General features: G+C 38.3%; 1 protein-coding gene across 5 annotated transcripts in view; it reads right to left on the bottom strand.

The window, feature by feature from the left end:
• The window catches only part of GPBP1L1 (GC-rich promoter binding protein 1 like 1), a 67,700-nt gene that overhangs the window by 41,092 nt on the left and 5,601 nt on the right, over positions 1–21,007 (bottom strand). The window lies entirely within an intron of this gene.

The following is a 21,007-nucleotide window of genomic DNA, read 5'->3' as shown; positions in this document are numbered from 1 at the left end:
ATTAACAACTCAGGCAACAACAGGTATTAGCGAGGATGTGGAGAGAGAGGATCTCTTTCTCTGGTGGTGGGAATGCAAATTGGTGCAGCCACTCTGGAAAACAGAGGCTCCTCAAAAAATTAAAAATAGAACTCCCCTACGACCCAGCAACTGCACTACTAGGTATTTACCCAAGGGATACAGGTATGCTGTTTCGAAGGGGCACATGCACCCCAATGTTTACAGTAGCACCATCAACAATAGCCAAAGTATGGAAAGAGCCCAATGTCCATCGATGGATGAATGGATAAAGATGTACACACACACACACACACACACACACACACACACACACACACAATGGAGTATTACTCAGCAATCAAAAAGAATGAAATCTTGCCATTTGCAACTACGTGGATGAACTGGAGGGTATTATACTAAGCGAAATTAATCAGAGAAAGACAAATATCATGACTGCACTCATATGAGGACTTTAAGACACAGAACAGATGAACACAAGGGAAGGAAAGCAAAAATAGTATAAAAACAGGGAGGGGGACAAAACATAAGAGACTCTTAAATATGGAGAACAAACAGAGGGTTACTGGAGGGGTTGTGGGAGGGGGGATGGGCTAAATGGGTAAGGGGCATTTAAGGAATCTACTCCTGAAATCATTGTTGCACTATATGCTAACTAATTTGGATGTAAATTAAAGAATAAAATTAAAAAAAAAGAGAAAAGATACTGAAAATACTACATACAAAACAATATTTGTGTTAAAAAAAAAAAAAGATAGTTGCACAGCAATGTGAATGTACTCAATGCCAATTCACCTAATGCCACATACACTTAAAAATGGCTTAAAAGGTGGAGTGCTTAGGTGGCTCAGTCGACTGAGCATCCGACTTTGGCTCAGGTCATGATCTCAAGGTTTGTGGGTTTGAGCCCCGCATCGGGCTCTGTGCTGACAGCTCAGAGCCTGGAGCCTGCTTCGGATTCTGTGTGTCCCTCTCTCTCCGCCCCACCCCTTCTTGTGCTCTGTCTCTGTCTTTCAAATATGAATAAACATAAAAAAAACTTTTTAATGGCTTAAAATGGTAAATTTTGTTATTTTACCACCAAAAAAAAAAAAGGGAAAAAAATTTAGACAATATATTTGTTATTGCTTGATTAGCCACAGAGTGTTTCCAGAATGCTACACAAGAAGCTGATAAGGGCTGCTTTGAGGAAGGCAGCTATGCTCACCACTATACCACCAACGCTGGCAAGGGCTGCTTTGAGGGAAGGGAAAGTGGGGGTCATATTTTCTCTGTATATCTATGTATACCCTTTGGACTTTGAACTATGTGAATGCATTAGCCAGCAACAAATAAACAAGATAAATTTTAAAACAAAAAAAAACAAAACAAAAAACCCATACATCAACCAAAAAACTTATATCCATAATAGTGATTTTTCAAAAATGAAGGGTATTGAATTTTTTTTCTTAAACCAGAAAATAACATGTTAGAACACTATTAATGAAAACATATCATAACTGAATTTTATTGGTAATAGTTCAGATAAAATGGGAAAAAATAAAGAAAATCTATCAAGGAAAAAAAAAGAATATTTAAATAAATGAAAAAAAAAAGACTAGGGGCACTTGGGTGGCTCAGATGGTTGAAGGACTCACCCTGAATTTCAGCTCAGGTCATGATCCCAGAGTTATGGAATGGAGCCCCACATCAGGCTACACATTCAATGTGGAGCCTACTTGAGATATTCTCTCTCTCTCTCTCCCCCCCCTCCTCTTGCCCCTCTCCCTTGCTTCCACTCTCTCTTTCTTAAAACATCCACACACACACGATTAAAACCAAACTGACACAAAACATTTTTATCAAGATGATGGAAAAAGAACAGTAAGTGATGCCTGGGTAGCACAGGGTTAAGCATCTGACTCTTAATCCTGGCTCAGATCATGATCTCACGGTTCATGAGTTCGAGCCCCACATCAGGCTCTGTGGAACCTGGTTGGGATTCTGTCTCTTCTCTCTACCCCTCCCTCCTTGTGCATGCGTGCGCTCTCTCTCTCGCTCTCAAAATAAATAAATAAATAAATAAATAAATAAATAAATAAATAAATAAATAAATAAATTTAAAAAAAGAAAAAGAGCAATAAAGCAAACCAAAAGGGGTGCCTGGGTAACGCTCAGCCAGTTAAGCATCCAACTTCAGCTCAGGTCATGATCTCACATTTGTGAGTTCAAGCCCCGCATCTAGCTCTCTGCTGTCAGTGCTGAGCCCACTTCAGATCCTCTGTACCCTCCCCTCTGTCCCTCTCCTGCTTGTATGCATGTGCGCTCTCTCAAAAATAAATAAAAATTTAAAATAAAGCAAACCAAAGAAACAGAAGCAAAAAAGGTAAAACAATACAGATGATTTATAATTAATTTATAGTTACAATAAATGCAACAGATTAAGAAATATTATGAGCAAAATAATTATCATGAGCAATTTATATGCTAATAAATTTGAAAATCGTACACCAGATAATTTCTATTACATGATGAATCTGGCATAGTAAAAAACTTAAATAGACCTGTATATACTGTTACACACCAAAGACACTTAAATGTGAATCAGAAAATGCCCCTTTTCAAAAGGGTCTGAGGTGAAGAAAGGAAGCTGAATCTCTGCGTGGAATTTGCTCTTGGTTAGCAAAGAGGTGCCTTGTTAGTGAGCTGGGACAGGTTGGTTACCACTTTGGCCCAGAACTAAAGTTTAGGACCAGACTGCACAAAAGGAATAGCTAATTCAAGGACAATCCCTTGATTTGATTCAGTGGCCCAGTCTAGAGATTTTTAAAATCACGACTGATTGCAAGACACACTCTGGGAAAGACCAGCATTTAATATAAACAAATTAAACGAAGCCAATTCACACAATATTTAGGAAGGAAAATAAGCAGGACTTCATAACTAATGGGATACGGGAGTGGGTGTAAAGGAGAAACAGGCTCCTTTCTAGTTTGTACAACTACATAGATGACCATCATATCATTTGCTAATATAGGGAATAAAATGCTGACTCTTCCTTCAGTGTAATTCAGTTTTTGTTTTTGTTTTTTAAGATTTTATTTTAAAGTAATCTCTACACCCAACATGGGGCTTAGACCCACAACACTGAGACCAAGATTTGCATACTCCACCAACCGAGCCAGTCAGGCACTCCTAGAGTTGTTTTTATATATGTCTATACCTACAACTCCTAGTAATAAATGTAATGTCCATGTAATAGGTTTTTATGGAAAGACGTAACTGCTACATGCTTTTTGTCTTAAAGAATTTTGGCTTAAACCACAGAGAATGTGAAATTCAAGGCAGGGAGATGAACCACCCATTAGGTTATTAAGCTGTTAGGCACAAAGGAAAAATGCCTCAAATTTTTTTTTTTTTTAATTTTAAAAATGTTTATTTGAGAGACAGAGACAGAGTGTGAGCGGGTGAGGGGCAGAGAGGGAGGGAGACACACAATCCAAAGCAGGCTCCAGGCTCCACGCTATCAGCACAAAGCCCGACGTGGGGCTCAAACTCACACACCGTGAGATCATGACCTGAGCCAAAGTCAGACGCTCAACCGACTGAGCCACCCAGGTGCCCCCCAAATATGCCTCAATTTTAAACATGAGCAGTTCCTTTGCAGACCCGAGTAAGCATGTTCCTCCAGTCTTCCAACTGATGCTTATATACCATCTTTTCAGTCAATTCTCAATTCCAAATTTCTGTAACAGACTCCCAGTTGAGGCAGTGATTGCAGAAGAAATATTAACTGGCAATGCTTTGCTACTGGTATGAAAATTCTAAAGCTATCATATATCTCTTAACAATTCCCACCATCCTCAATAAACACCACACCTAGGATGTAAAGTTATTATATAAAAGTGTGATCCGTGCACGCATGTGCAAAGTATGTGGTCGGGAGAAGATGGATGACAAATGGGAGTGTTTAGTAAAAGGCAACAAATAAAAGAAGAAGAAAAGAAGTCAGATAAAAAAAAATTCCTGTTCTGAAAGCTAAAGACTAAAGAGAAACATGATAAAATGCCAATAATGGTTTTATTAGGATGGTGGAACTATGGGCATTTTGTTTTATCTTCTTTATTAGTCAACATTTTTGGAATGAAATTACTTTGTTCTGCAATTTTTTATAAAATTTTATAAAGTTCTCTGCTGATGCCTTTTGGAGCTGTGGCCATTTTTCTAGAGTGAGTAATTGAAGGGGCTTCTGCTTAACCACTGACAGATTCTGAAAAGGAAAAATTTCATCACTTAAAATTTTCTTAGAACTTTTTAAAAACATTGTACAAGACTAAATTAGAGGGGAAATTAAGATTTAAAAAAATATATATTATATATATTACATATATATAGTTTATATATATAAAGTTTATTTTCAGAGAGACAGTGCACATGGGGGAAGGGCAGAGAGGGGGACACAGAATCCAAAAAGGGCTCGTTGTTGACAGCGGCAAGCCTGACGTGGGGCTTGAACCCACGAAATGCAAGATCATGACCTGAGCCAAAGTCAGATGCTTAACCAACTAAGCCACCAAGGCACCCCATAAGATATATATTTTTAAATATGAGACATCAAGTATGTGGTCTGGATCTCAGAAAGGTCTGTTCTGGAGACAGAATTTTGGCAACTATCAGTATCTGGTAGATGTTAACTTCAGAGGAGATGAGATCTAGGGAGACTATATGGATATAAATAGTTTTGAAGTGCTGTCTATTCCATCCCTCAGTTTCCATTTCTATTTGTCACTCCAAGATCCAATTACTCACCAATAAGAAAATTGGTTTCATAGGCACTACTAGTCTCTTCCATCCTCTGCCTCAGCCTCTACTCCTGGCTGCTAGATCTCTCTTCCTAAATCTAGGTTCAAATTATATCACAACACTGGCTGAGAAATTTTGTCTTCCTACCAACTACAGAATAGGATTTAAGTTCCTCAGTCTAATAGTCAGAAATAAATGTTTCCTCACAAGTAATCCCCTCTGAAATCTGCAAAGGACTTTGTGCCTTCTAATGTACTTAACATTTACCCCTTCCAGTATAGATATACATGTTGATCTTAACTCCCAAGCAGGCCAAAAACCTATTAGCTTCTATAATCCTGCCTTGCCTTTTTTTGAAACTCAATAGCATCTAACATAGTCTCCAGCATGTGGTAAGGATTCAAAGGTTTAATGAATTTTTACAAATTACAATAAAGCAAGGATGCAGAAAATTGGAACCTTCATACACTTCTGGTAGAAATATAAAATGGTGTAGCTGCTGAAAACAATTGGCAGTTCTGGGACACCTGGGTGGCTCAGTTAAGCATCTGACTTTGGCTCAGGTCATAATCTTACCACTCCTGAATTCAAGTCCCGTGCTGGGCTCTGTGTTGACAGCTCAGAGCCTGGAGCGTGCTTTGGATTCTGTCTCTCCCTCTCTCTCTGCCCTTCCCCTGCTGGCTCTCTCTCTCCTTCAAAAATAAATAAACGTTAAAAAAGGAAAAGAAAAAAAAAAAAACCCAAACAATTGGCAGTTCTTCAAAAAGTTAAACATGGGAGTTACCATATGACCTAACATCTCTACTCCTAGATACATGTCCAAGAGAAATGAAAAGATACGTACACACAAAAACTTGTAAGTGATAGTCACAGCAGCTTTGTTCACAATAGCCAAAGTAGAAACAACCCAAATGTCCACAAACAGATGAAGAAATATAATGTGGTATATCCATTTAATAGATTATTCAGCTATAAAAAGGAACGAAGTACTAATACATGCTACAACACGGATGAACCTTGAAAACTAAAAAAAAAAACCAAATACATAAAAGGACACATACTATATGACTCCATTTATATGAAATATCCAATCTATAGAGACAGAAAACAGATTAAGTGGTTACCAGGGGCTGGAGGGAGTGTGACTGCTTAATGAATATGAGGTTTATGTTTGGAATAACAAAAAAGTTCTGCAACTGGATAGTGGTGACTGTTATAAAACACTGTGAATGTATTTAATGGCACCAAATTGTATATACTTTAATATGGTTACAGTGGGGGCACCTGGCTGGCTCAGTCAGTAGAGCATGTGACTCTTAATCTCAGGATCATGAGTGCAAGCCCAACATTGGGCATGGAGCCTACTTAAATTAAAAAAAAAAAAAAAAAATGGTTGCAATGGTAAATCTTATGTTAAGTGCATTTTGCCACAATTTAAAAAGTATAAGGCAGCTAAGTCAAAATAAATAGTCAATATTAAATATAAACGGGGGAGCCTGGGTGGTTTAGTCGGTTAAGCGTCTGACTTCAGTTCAAGTCATGCTCTCACGGTTCATGAGTCCGAGCCTCGCATTGGGCTCTGTACTGTCAGCACTGAGCCTGCTTCAGATTCTTTGTCTCCCTCCCCCTCTGCCCCTCCCCCACTTTCATGAATGCGCTCTCTCCCAAAATAAACATTAAAAAAAAGAGAAACAAAGCTATTTAAAAATAAATAAATAAATACAAACAATGCTCTCCATTAAAAAAATTTTTTTCAACGTTTATTCATTTTTGAGAGATGGAGAGAAACATAGCATGAGGGGGAGAGGGGCAGAGAGGAAGGGAGACACAGAATCTGAAGCAGGCTCTAGGCTCTGAACTGGAGCCCGACACGATGCTCAAACCCACAGACTGAGATCATGACCTGAGCTGAAGTTGGATGCTCAGGTGTCCCAATGCTCTCCATTTTTATTCAGGTTTTATCTAAGTGCTTTAGCTCTCTCCCTGTAACATGTATATCAGAAATATCTGTACCTGAATACTTGACCCAAACACGCACTCATAAACATTTGTTGAATATTTTACCTTTTCCAAACCTGTAACTTATCAGGCATTTCATATATGCCTGGCAATTTGCAAAGTACTTCACAACATGATCTAATTTTATCCCTTATAATTAAGCTTGTAATGCAAGTAGAGGATGTCCCTGTCAAGGGACCTTCCCTCAATCTCTTCTTCTACCTTAGGCTCCCTTTACCACTCTGATCTCAGTCAGTCACTTTCTCCACAGTCCAGCAATGTCACCATCTACTACTCTTGGTAACTTCTACCTCTTTCTACACTGGTTTTACTGCAACTAACAAAAAAACACACCCATTTCTCCCCCAACTTTGAACAAAACCCTTTCCTAGAGTCTGTATTTCCCTCTAGGTATTTAAGTTCACTTCCCCTCATTCTTTTTTTAAGTTAGTTAATTTATTTATTTTGAGAGAGACAGAGACTGTGCAAGTGGGGGAGGGGCACAGAGAATCCCACGCAGACCCTGCACTGCCAGTGCAGAGCCCTATGTGGGGCTTGAACCCACGAAACCGTGAGATCATGACTTGGTTGAAACCAAGAGTCCGATGCTTAACCGACTGAACCACCTAGGCATCCCTCCCTTCATTCCTTTTTTTTTTTAGTGCTTATTTTTGAGAGAGAGAGACAGTGCGAACAAGGGAGGGGCAGAGAGAGGGAGACACAGAATCTGAAGGAGGCTCCAGGCTCTAAGCTGTCAGCACAGAGCCCAGTGCGGGACTCGAACTCATGAACCATGAGATCGTGACCTGAGCCGAAGCTGGATGCCCAACCGACTGAACCACCCAGGCACCTCCCCTCTTCATTCTTAATAAACTTATATAGACAGCAGCATATCCCTTAGCCTTCATTTTATCACCCCCCCCTTTATTCCTCAGTCCACAGCAAATTATTTTTCCCTCACAATTTCAAACACAACTCTGAACACAGATGTCCTTCTAATTCCAAAATCTGATGAGTAGCTCCCAGTTTATCTCTAAATTAAAGCTGTGCTATTTCACACGTTGCTTTGAAGAATAAACCAAATATTAAAAATGAGAAACACATTACACTGATTCTTAGTCAAAGGATGGATTAAACTAAATACAAAGCCAGATACATTATTTACTCCTATTCGGGAAGAATTCTTAAAATAAAACACTGATCTAGGTCACTCCTAACATTCACTTTATCCTTTTGCTCCTTCCTCCCACGGACATCAGGGAAGCCATCCATTCCAGAGGTTAACAACAAGAAAAAACTGAGGCAGGCTCTAAAATGTTAAGGGACTTATCCAAGGTAACACATCTAATAAGCAGCTAGGTCAGGCCTGGAATCAAGCCTTCTAACTTCACTGCCTTCTGCATTACACTGTGGATCTTCTTAAAAAATTAATTAATTAACTCATTTGAGAGAAAGAAAGAGCACACAAGCAGGGGAGAGAGTTAGAGAATCTTAAGCAGGCTACACGATCAGCACAGAGCCCAACATGGGGCTCAATCTAACAACCACGAGATCATGACCTGAGCTGAAATCAAGAGTTGGACACTTAACCTACAGAAACACCCAGGTGCACCTACACTGCAGCTCTTAGTCTCCAGTCATAAAATAATTCCTAAAATTAGGGGCACCTGAGTGGCTCAGTTGGTTGGGTGTCCAACTTTGGCTTAGGTCGTGATCTCACGGTTCGTGGGTTCAAGCCCCGCGTGGGGCTCTGTGCTGACAGCTCAGAGCCTGGGGCCTGCTTCGGATTCTGTGTCTCCCTCTCTCTCTGGCCCTCCCCCGCTCACACTCTGTCTCTCTCTGCCTCTCAAAAATAAATAAAAATGTAAAAAGATAAATAAATAAAAAATTTTAAAAAATTCCTAAAATTAGAAAAATAAAACAAGCTCCTTAAAGTCTAATGGAGCAAATGTACTAAACAAGGATTTTAACTTAAATATAGCGGTTTTTGTCTTTTTGTACTCCTCTCATTATTTGTGTCAGTAGAGGCTGGCATCCTAGCAAAACTGAAGACTTGAAAAATACATTTTTGTGATAAGAAAAAAACCACATAATTAAATGTGGCTAGTAAGCACATGGTTCCTCATCTTAATAAAACTACAGGGGTACCTGGGTGGCTCAGTCAATTACGTGCCTGACTTTGGCTCAGGTCGTGGCAGTTCACGAGTTCCAGCCCACCATTAGAGTCTCGGCTGATTGTGCCACTGAATCCTGATCCTGTCTCCCTCTCTTTCTGTCCCTCCCCCACTCGCACTCTATCAAAAATAAATAAACATTAAAAAAAAAAAAAAGATTATCAGGATTATGCCAAAAGACCGGCTAAAAGGGGTAGTAGACTTGGAAGAGTTTGAAGGGAACCTCCCTATTTTTTACTTCCATATGCTCACTTCTTTAAAACTGTTCTGCCTAAGGCGGCACCTATAATCAAGGCATCATGTTGGTTCTTTTTTCCCATCTCCCTGGTTCAAAAGTGTTCTTCTCACCCATCTTACTGTGGTGTACTACCTTAAGTGTATTAAAAAGAAAAATAAAAAATCTTTTGATTAATGTCAGGAGTATTCTGATTGTTGAGTGTGATGACAGGAATTTCTGTTTAATGGCCTTGTCTCTTGGGTCCCTATTATGAAAGAATGCCTTGGTTCTGAGAGCACAGAGAATGTGGGTAAGATATAGAACATTATTTCATGTAGGTAACAGACTCAGCAATACTCCTTGTAAAGCATGCTGGGAAAATGAATCTACTGTGAAACTCGGCAAGGACTCATACTGTGCCTAAAACTGTGTCTAAGCTACACTAAGAACGTGTCCCAGTTTCACATTTCACATGATTCCAAGCTATTGAAAAGGTCCAAATTTACTTCCAAGAGATCAATGTTATATATTTGAATAAAAGGAACATAAAGTTTGAAAACATGTTTTTAAAAAAGAAATACAAACACATGTTAAGGTTTACATTACCTTTTTTTTTTTTTTTTTTAGTGTTTATTTTTGAGAGAGAGAGAGAGAGAGAGCGGGAGAGGGACAGTGTGAGAGGGAGAGGGGCATAGAGAGAAGGAGACACAGAATCCGAAGCAGGCTCCAGGCTCTGAGCTGTCAGGACAGAGCATGATGTGGGGCTTAAACTCGTGAACCCTGAGATCATGACCTGAGCCAAAGTCGGACACCTATCTGACTGAGCCACTGAGGCACCCCATATCTATATTCATTTTTAAGTGCAAATCTTTTGTTACTGTCATAAATGAAGCATACTCATTCCTACCATATAGTTATTTGCTTAATTTAAAGTGACTTTGTGAATTATACTGTTTAAAAAAGTTCCTAGCAAAATAAATTATACTCTTAAAAACAGAACACCTACATCTACACATTAGGGAGGACAACTGTTTCTGAAATGCAATCTAGGATATAATGCCTTAAACTTACAAACAACAAAATACACCATTTAACTCCAATAATTTCTCTCTCTCAGATGCTGACATCCCATTTTAATTCTAAAGCATAATTATAAGCACATCTTCAACCATTAAATTTCTATTTCTAGTGCTTGCTTCGGCTTTAATATAATTTTTTAATACTCAATGGGAAAAATCCACAAATACTCAGTATCTACCTTTTAACCAATCTTGTGTTTAATTTTAGATTCATAAACAAAACTCCTTTATAGTCATTTGGTAAGTCTTCTTTAGTAAAGGTTTTTGGGTCTACCTTTTAGACACTGAGAAATGTAATGACTGGGTAACAAATCATTGAACACACAATCTGTGTTTACAATCTGTGTACAGGCATACTTTGGAGATATTGCAGATTCAGTTCCAGACCACGCAATAAAGCAAATATTGCCATAGAGCTGGTCAAACGAATTTTTTGGTTTCACAGTGCACATAAAAGTTGTTTACACTAGGGTTGCCTGGGTGGCTCAGTCAGTTAAGCATCTGACTCTTGATTTCGGCTCACGTCATGATCTCACAGTTTGTGAGAGCTGCATGGGGCTCTGCACTGACAGCGTGGAGCCTGTGTGGGATCCTCTCCCCACCTCCCTCTTTCAAAAATAAACTTTTTAATAAAAGTTGTCTACAATATACTGTAGTCTATGAAGTGTGCAGTAGTATTATGTCCAAAAAAATAATGTACATATAGCTTATTAAAAGTACTTTATTGCTAAAAATGCTACCCGTCATGATTTTTCAACCAGTCATAATCTTTTTGCTGGTGGAGGGTCCTGCCTTGGATGTAGGTGCAGCTTCTGCATCAGCACTTGCTGCTTCACCTTGTACTTTGTTATGGAGATGACTACTTCTGCTAGCTTTGAACTTTTCTTCTGCAAGAATTAGGGTCGGGGCACGTGGGTGGCTCAGTGGGTAGCGCATGCGACTTCGGCTCAGGTCATGACCTCGCAGTTCTTGAGTTCGAGCCCCACCGTCAGGCTCTGTGCTGATGGCTCGGAGCTTGGAGCCTGCTTCGGATCCTGTGTCTCCCTCTCTCTACCCCTTCCCCACTCATGCTGTCTCTGTCTCTCAAAGACGAATAAATGTTAAAAAAAAAAATTTTTTTTTTAATTAAAAAAAGAATTAGGGTCTTGTTCTGGATTAGGTTTTGGCATAAGGGAGTGTTATGGCTGGTTTGATCTTCTATTTAGACCACTCAAACTTTCTCCATGCCAGCAATAAGGCCATTCCACTTTCTTATCATTCAGGTGTTTGTTGCAGTAGCACTTTTAATCTCCTTAAAGAACTTTTCCTTTGCATTTACAACTTGGCTGTCTGACACAAGGGGTCTAGCTTTTGGCCTATCTTGGGTTTCGACATGCCTTCCTCATTATGCTTAATCATTTCTAGCTATTGATTTAAATATTTATTTTATTTTATACTTTAGAGAGAGGAAGAGCATACAACCGGGGAAGAGGGGCAGAGAGAGTGAGAGAGAATCCCAAGCAGGCCCTGCACACTGAGTGTGATATTCTCTCTCGCTCTCTCTCTCTCTCTCTCTCTCTCTGCCGCCCCCCCCCCACTCGTGTGGATGTGCTCTCTCAAAATAAAGATTAAAAAAATAATAATAAAGTGAAACACCTGCTATTCTTACTTTCACTTGGACACTTATAGGCCATTGCAGGTTATTAATTGGCCTAATTTGAACATTGTTGTGTCTCGGAATAGGAACTCTGCCTGAGAAGAAACAGGGGAGCAGTCAGAACACAGATATTTATTAAGGTAGCCTTCTTGTATGGGCATAGTTAGTGGTCCCCCAAAACAAGTACAATAGTAATAGCAAAGATCATTGATCACAGATCACCATAACAAATATAATAATGAAAAACTCTGAAATATGGCGAGGATTACCAAACTGACAGAGACACGAAAATCCTGTTGGAAAAGTGGCACCAAAAAACTTGCTCAACACAAGGTTGCCACAAATCTTCAGTTGGGAAAAAACACAGTATCTGTGAAGCACAATAAAACAAGGTATGCCTATATTCCACAGAATTGAAAAAAAGATATAACCTAGTTCTCAGCTAAAAGATCACTAAAAATAACTTTTGATGACAGACTATGAAACGATTTTTGGTAAACAACTTAAAGAGTTCAAAGAAGTGAGTGGCAATATGATATAACAAACCATGTATGGCATTCTTCGATATCACATCCGTACAAAATATAGAAAGACTTATACAACTCAATACTCAAAAAAACAAAAAAATCCCATTAAAAAATTGGAAGAAGACATGAACAGACATTTCTCCAAAGACATCCAGATGGCTGACACATGAGGAAATGCAAATCAAAACTACAATGAGATATCACCTCACTCCTGTCAGAATAGCTAAAATCAAAATACAAGACAGGGCACCTGGCTGGTTCAGTTGGTTGAGCATGCAACCCTTGACCTTGGGGTCATGAGTTTGAGCCTCACACTGGGCATAGAGATTACTTTAAAAATAAAAATAGGGGCACCTGGGTGGCTCAGTCAGTTAAGCATCTGACTCTTGGTTTCAGACTCAGGTCATGATCTCACAGTTTGGGAGTTTGAGCCCTGCATCACGCTGACAGTGTGGAGCCTGCTTGGGATACTCTCTCTCTTCCCCCTCCCCTGCTTGTGTTCTCTCTCTCTCTCAAAATAAATAAACTTTAATAAAAAATAAATAAAAATACAACATAAGAAACAAGTGTTGGCAAGGACGTGGAGAAAAAGGAACCCTTATGCACTGTAGGTGGGAATGCAAAGTGGTGCAGCCACTGTGGAAAACAGTACAGAGGTTCCTCACAAAGTAAAAAATAAACTACCTTATGATCCAACAATCATATTTGCCCAAAGAATGCAACACTAATTCAAAGGGTACATGCACCCCTATGTTTATAGCAGCATTATTCACAATTGCCAAGATATGGAAGCAACCAAATGTTCATCAACTGATGAATGGATACAGAAGATGTGGTATAAGGGTGACTGGCTGGCTCAGCTGGTGGAGCAAGTGACTTGATCTTGGGGTTGTGAGTTAGAGCTTCACACTGGGTGTAGAGATTGCTTAATAAAACCTTAGAAAAAGATGCGGTGTGTATACACACATACACACACACACACACGAATATCATTCAGCCATAAAAAAGAATGAAATCTTGCCATTTGCAACAACATGGATAGAGCTAGAGAGTATAGCGCTAGGCAAAATAAGTCAGAGAAAGACAAATACCATATCATTGCACACATGTGAAATTTAAGAAACAAAAACAAAAAAACAAGCAAAGGGAAGAAAATCAGAGAGAGAGAGAGAGACAAGCCAAGAAACAGATTCTTAATTACAGAGAACTGATGGTTACTAGAGGAGAGAAGGGTGGAAGGATGGATTTAAATAGGTGATGGGGTTTAAAGGTATACTTGTGATGAGCACAGGATGTTGTATGGAAGTGCTTAATCACTATATTGTATACCTGAAACTAACACTGTATGTTAACTGGAATTAAAATTTAATTTAAAAAATTGAAGAAAAATCACATCCACAAAAGTTAATAAAAAGGGGGGGGGGAAGTAACTTGTTATTGTTTTCATTCTAGTAAGTAACTTTTTCCTATAGCACGATTACCTATGTAACTTATCTTTAACTGTCACCCAATGAATCAAGCACAAAGAACGCTGTCTGGCACATAAGTGCTCAATATATATTTACTGAATGAGTGCATAAATAAATGAAAGGATTGCTGACCGAAAGGCAGTACAGTTTCACCTTCACAAGGTAATCTCATACTGCTTTGCAATGAGGTGTTAGCAATTTACATCACCAGTAGGGGTTATTTTAAGAGTTCCATCTGTTCCCCATCCTCACCAAGCTACATATTGCCAAACTGGCAGTTATTCTTTGTTCTGCTGGTGAGTATAAAATGATCACTTACTCTGGTCTTCATTTGCATCTTATAATCTATTTATCATATCTTTGTTTCCTTTTTTTGTAAAATACCAATTTTTATCTTTTAAACATTCCTCCTTTGGTGGCTGATCTTTCTCTTACTTATCTGAAGTAAGAAAATTACAATAGATCCCAATCTTCTAAGTGTTGCAAATATCTTTTCCAACTTCATGGGTTATCTTTTGAGGAACACAAGTTTTAAATTTAAATGTAGTCATTTACCTATGTTGTCTTCTTAAAGCCAGCTCTATTATAAATTATTTCTATATATGTATGGGTCTGTTTCCAGGTTTCTGTTCCACTGATCTATTTATCTATTCCCATGCTATTACCTCGTGTCTTAACTATTATGGCTTTATAATAAGATCTTAATATATAGTAGGCCAAGGCCTCCCCCCCCCCAATACATATACCGTATTGAAGGCCCTCGCTATCCTTTCATGTATATTTTAAAACAAGCATGGGGGGCACCTGGGTGGCTCAGTTGGTTGAGCATCCGACTTCGGCGCAGGTCATGATCTCATGCTCCATGAGTTTGAGCCCCACGTCAGGCTCTGTGCTGACCGTTCAGAGCCTAGAGTACGCTTCCGATTCTGTGTCTCCCCCTCTCTCTGCCCCTCCCCTGCTCATGCTCTGTCTCTCTCTCAAAAATAAATAAAAACATTTAAAAAATAAATAAATAAAACAAGCATGGGATGGGAGGTTGTTATGACACTGCTTAGAACAGTAATGAGTCAATCTAGATCAATATGGGAAAAATATCTTTACGATAAATCTTCCAAATCATGAATATAGTCAATCTCTTACTTAGGTATTCTTTACATCTTCAATTGAACTTCTAAAATTTAAAAAGAAAACAAAAAAAACCTCTTACAATTCAACAACGAAATGACAAATAACACAATTAAAAAGTGGACAAAGAATTTGAATAGACATTTCTCCAAAGAAGATATACAAATGACCACTAAGCATAAGAAAATGCTTAACATCATTAGCCATGAGGGAAATGTAAATTAAAACCACAATGAGATACTATTTCACACCCACTAGAATGGTTGTAATAAAAAAGACAGACATAATAACAAGTGTTGCTGAGGATGTAAAAACCAAAACCAACAGAAACTGCCAGTGGGAACGTATAATGGTGCAAGCACTGTGGAACACAGCTTCTCAAAAAGTTAAACAGAATTACCATATAACCTAGCAATTACACTCCTAAAAAGATCTAAGAAAGATGTAAACATATGTTCACACAAAAACTTGTACCTCAATGTTCACAGCAGCATTGTTCATAATAAACAGCCACTGAGAGGTGACAATTCAAATGCCCATCAACAGATGACTGAATAAACAAAATACAGTCTCAACAGAACACAACCATAAAAACAAATTAAACACTGATACACAGTACAACATGGATGAACCTTAAAAACATTATGCTAAATGAGGAAAGTCATACATAAAAGACCATATACTGTATAATTCTATTTATATGAAAACTCCAGAATAGGCAAATCCATAGAGAGAGGGGTTAGTGATTAGTGGTTGTCAGTTGATTAGTGGTTGCCTTAGGGCAAGGTGATTGCTGACAGTTATGAGGTTTCTTTTTGGGGTGATGAAAATGTTCTAAAATTAGACAGTGGCAGTGGTTATACAATTCTATGAACATACTAAAAAAAATCATTGAATTGTACATTTAAAATGTCTGAATTTTAGGGACACCTGGGTGGCTCAAGTCAGTTGAATGTCAAACTGTGGCTCAGGTAGTGGTCTCGTGTTTTGTGAGTCTGAGCCCCTGATCAGTCTCGTTGCTGTTGGCATGGAGACCTGCTTTGGATCCTCTGTCACCGTCTCTCTGCCCCTCCCCAATGCATATGCACTCTATTTCTCTCTCTCAAAAATAAACATTTAAAAATAAATAAAATGTAAAAATAAAATGTGTGAATTTCAGATTATGTAAATTAGTATCTCAATAAAGTAGCCTTAAAAAACAATTAGGACAACAGTGGGGTTAAGTATCCAACTCTTGGTTTTGGCTCAGGTCAAGCAAGAACTTGTGGTTTTTGAGTTCAAGCCCCACATCGGGCTCTCTGCTGACAGTGCGCAGCCTGCTTGAAATTCTCTCTCTCCCTCGCTGTCTGCCCCTCCCCTGCTCGCTCTGTCTGTCTCTCTCTCAAAATAAATAAATAAACTTAAAAAAAATTAGGGTGACTGATGAGGGACTGGGAACTTTTAGTGCACTATGCAAAGTATTTTCTCATTGCAAGAAAAGAAGACTCATCATTAATATACGGATCAGACAACTATCACCTTAATCCAAAAATCAACCTTAGCATTATAAGTCAATGAGGTATTATGTATTTTATAATATGTATTTTTTTATTAAAAATTTTTTAATTTACTTTGAGAGAGTGCACAAGTACAGTAGGGGCAGAGAGGGGGGAGAGAGAATCCCAAGCAGGCTCTGCACTGTTAGCACAGAGCACAATGTAGGGCTCAAACTCATGAACCATGAGATCATGACCTGAGCCAAAACCAAGAGTTGGACACTTAACCAACTGAGCCACTCGTGTTTTATAATACTGTGCAGAACGAGATATAGCTATGATGTATTCTAGCCAAAAATATTTTGATGTTAATCTGTCAAGTTTCTACATGTACACTTTAGAGAAAAATACAGGAATTAAAGGAACAAATTAAATGACAACACAGAATGCAACTGTATAAAACCATTCTCAGGATAGTCTCAAACTCAAGAGTCACTGAAAAATAAGGTATGCTAGATTAAAGAGACATAAAGAAATTAAAGTGTTACATGCAGGGGCACCTGAGTGGCTCAGGTGGTTTAGCGTTTGACTTTGACTTAGGTCATGATCTCACGGTTGGTTTATGAGTTTGAGCTATCACTTGGAGCCCACTTCAGATCCTGTCTCCTCCCTCTCTCTTCTCCTCCACACACATGCGCTCTCTCAAAAATAAACATTAAAAATAAAATAAATAAAAACATTATAAAGTATTACATGCAACAAGGTCTTGGATCAGATACTAGTACTGAATAAGCTAGCTATATGATTATACTTTAGATCAACTGGGGGAATCTAAATAACACCTGGATATGAGAGGAAAAGAACATTTATTGACACGAAGAGTGAGTATTACCAACTAAAAAAGCAAGGTGTAAGTTAGTCTCAATTTCGTAAAATAAAAATAAAAACCTACATATATGTGCTTAGAGAAAGATCTGGAAAAAGTGTACCAAAAGTCACATTAGTGATTTCTAGATGATGAGAACGCTTTTATTTTTGCATGTTTATTTCTTAATATTCTATCCAGCATATGTACTGCTTTTATAATAATAAAATAATCTTTAAAAGAAAAATCATATGGGGGACCTTTAATAAACTCACAGTGCACAAGCCTTACTCCAGCTAAATTTTAAAAAGATTGAGAACTACTGCTTTTAAAAACTGGGAGTGAATATGGGGTGCCTGGGTGGCTCAGTTGGTTAAGTGTTGTTGGACTTCAGCTCAGGTCAAGATTCTGCAGTGAGTTGGAGCTCCATGTCTGGCTCTGTGCTGACAGCTCAGAGCCTGAAGCCTACTTCAGATTCTGTGTCTCCTTCTCTCTCTCTCTGCCCTTCCCCAGCTCATACTCTGTCTCTCTCTCTCTCCAAAAAAAAAAAAAAAAAAGTTAAAAATAAAAAAACAAACAAACCTGGAAGTGGATAAAAGGGAAAATTCTTGTCTGAGATTGTCTTTAACAAAGACATTCATGTAAGTTTTTCACTCAGGAGTTAGGAGACTACCCTAAATAAAGGCAGTCACAAAAAATCTACAAGGAGCAAATTATATTAGCCAATTTTATAAATCAGCATCTTTGGTTGAAAAAAAGAAACTATATTTAGGTAGATTAAATAGAAAAGGAGTTTATCAGAAATATATTGGGAGTTCAGAGAATAAATGAGAGCCTCCTTGACTTTGCAAACATGCAGAAACCAAGGTAAAACTAAGCAGTCAAAATTACCAACCAAGGTCACACCACAGAAGAGTCCCAGGAAACCCCCCCCACTGGCACTGCCACAGCTACTGCCACCAGCCAATGGAATGGATTCTAAACTGTCCTTGCTTCTCTGCATCTCTCACACCAGATGCAAGTCCTCAGTCAAGTGTATGTGATTGGCACAACTTGGGTGACAACTACCAAGTGTTCAGGACAGAAAGTGTATGTGTAGGTATGTATATGTGTGTATGCATCAACTTATATACACACAGCCTTTCCAGCTTCCTCTCCCACTAAGATTCACAAAAAGGCTATATACAAAGGGGGTTAAAACGGTAAACAGTCAAAAGAAACAACAAAGGATCACTTTACATCCCAATTAGAATGTCTAACACAGGAATCTTGCCAGTTTTCCCATCAGTAATAAACTTTAATCACTGTGCCACCTTCCGCTTCACTGTTCCAAAAAACATTTCCTGAAAGTAATTTCACAAAATATAAATTTTTTGAAGAGTAAAATTTATTAACTTTTTTCAAGTAATCTCCTTTCCAATACTGCATCATTCAATGGTCATCAACACTTGCTGCAACCATAACTAAACACTCTTAACTCACAAAAGTTCCAAATAATAGTATATTATAGAAATATATTTATTACCTAATGTAATCCAGACACATTAAAATTTGCCAGCTATGAGATTCAGATAATTAAGAGCATTAGATTTATGCAAGTACCTGAAACCATAAGGTTTTATAAACAGCAAAAATGTTTTCATAACATTTGCTTCAGAAGTCACTGTATCAACTACGCTACAAACAAACAAGCCATTCAACAGTGATAAACTTTTATCAAATTTTTGCAGCTACACTGACCCTGAAAGTCTCCAATTCCCTAATAGGGAAAAGACTACTTGTCACATCTAAAAAACGATGTATAGGGGCACCTGGGTGGCTCAGTCGGTTGAGCGTCCGACTTCGGCTCAGGTCATGATCTCACTGTCCGTGAGTTCGAGCCCCGCGTCGGGCTCTGTGCTGACAGCTCAGAGCCTGGAGCCTGTTTCAGATTCTGTGTCTCCCTCTCTCTCTGACCCTCCCCCGTTCACGCTCTGTCTCTGTCTCAAAAATAAATAAACGTTAAAAAAATAAATAAATAAATAAATAAATAAATAAATAAAACAATGTATAATTTTTATAACTGATGGGTGTAAGTAACACTAGTGAATAACTATCACAAGACACACATTTTTACTTCAAGTTCATCTTACCTATAACCATTTCTTTTTTTGAGAGAGAGAGAGAGAAAAGGGGGCAGAGAAGATAAGAGAGAATCCCAAGCAGGCTTCGTGCTGTCACCACAGAACCCAACATGGGGTCCGAACACACGAACTGTGAATCATGATCTGAGCCAAAATCAAGAGCTGAATGCTTAACAAACTGAGCCATCCAGGCACCCCAACTTATAAGCATTTCTAAAATCTCTTCTGAAGAATAAACTTGGCTTCCGATCCAAACATTACTTTTAAGGTAGAAGAGCAGACTGTATATAGCCGGTTCTGCCACGTACTTAGCTGGGTAACTTTGGGCAAGTCACTTCATCTCATTTTGCTTCAAATCTTTATCTGTAATTTGGAGACTGTTGGAACATTGAAAGATTAAATGGTGAATACAGGTAGTGTTAAGAATATGCCTGGGAGCACCTGGGTGGCTCAGTCAGTTTAGCATCCCCTTTGGCATCTGACTTCAGCTGAGGTCCTGATCTCAAGAGTTTGAGCCCCACATCAGGTTTTGAGCTAGCAGCTTGGAGCCTGATTCAGATTCTGTCTCCCCCCCCCCCCCCCGCCTCCTCCCCTGCTCACACACTTTCTCTCTTTCAAAGATAAATAAATATTTTAAAAAATTAAAAAAAAAAAAAAAAAAAAAGAATATGCCTGGATGTTTTCCCTAGGGGTGTGGGGAAAGAAGTGCCTGGCCTATAGTGAGCATTCAATAGGTGCTAAGAATAAAATGCTTAAGGGGGTTGGGAGTGGGGCATAAGCAAGAGGAGAAAAATTTTCAAACCAAATACACTGAGAAAACTACTCACTAGTAACCAAAACTAGAAAACAAAACCACTGCAAACCCAGCACACTCAGCTCAATTTTACAACACCATAAATACATACTATGAAGAAAAAAAGGACAGGAAAAAAAAACTGCTTGGAAAATTAGTATTAAGTTGGCAAATGAAACACTCCATTTTACATGCATATCAAAGGAGGACAAATAACTCATTTAATTACTCTATGCTGCTCAATAGACAAATTTTAAGAAAATGATATGAGAACCGCTGAACAAACCAGAAAAAAATAATCCCCAAATGCACAGAATCACCTATGAAGTTAGTCTTCTCTTTATTCCCAATGCATCAATCAAATCTCAATCTAAGCTTCAATACCCAACTACCAATTCATAAGAAATTAGAAAAATCTCAAATGTGGCAAACTGTGCCAAATAATCTGACTTCAACAAAGTGCAAGGGGGGGGGGGGGGACACAGAAGAAACATAAAAATTAAGAAGCTTGAAAGAATGTCAATTATAGTATGTGGGAACTAGATTCTGATTCAGATAAACTAGAAAAGTTAACAGAAAAATAATACCTAATAAAGAAAAAAAGAAGAACCTCCGCATGCAACATTCTGTTCAGATTTCACTAAATTTCATTTGATTGGTAAAAGGACATTCATTAAAGACAATTTCATACAGTTTATATAACAATTATGAAATATTGTTATATAT

Source organism: Prionailurus viverrinus, chromosome C1 (genome assembly GCF_022837055.1).
Source record: "Prionailurus viverrinus isolate Anna chromosome C1, UM_Priviv_1.0, whole genome shotgun sequence".
Taxonomy (NCBI): domain Eukaryota; kingdom Metazoa; phylum Chordata; class Mammalia; order Carnivora; family Felidae; genus Prionailurus; species Prionailurus viverrinus.
This window is presented reverse-complemented; position numbering and strand designations above follow the sequence as displayed.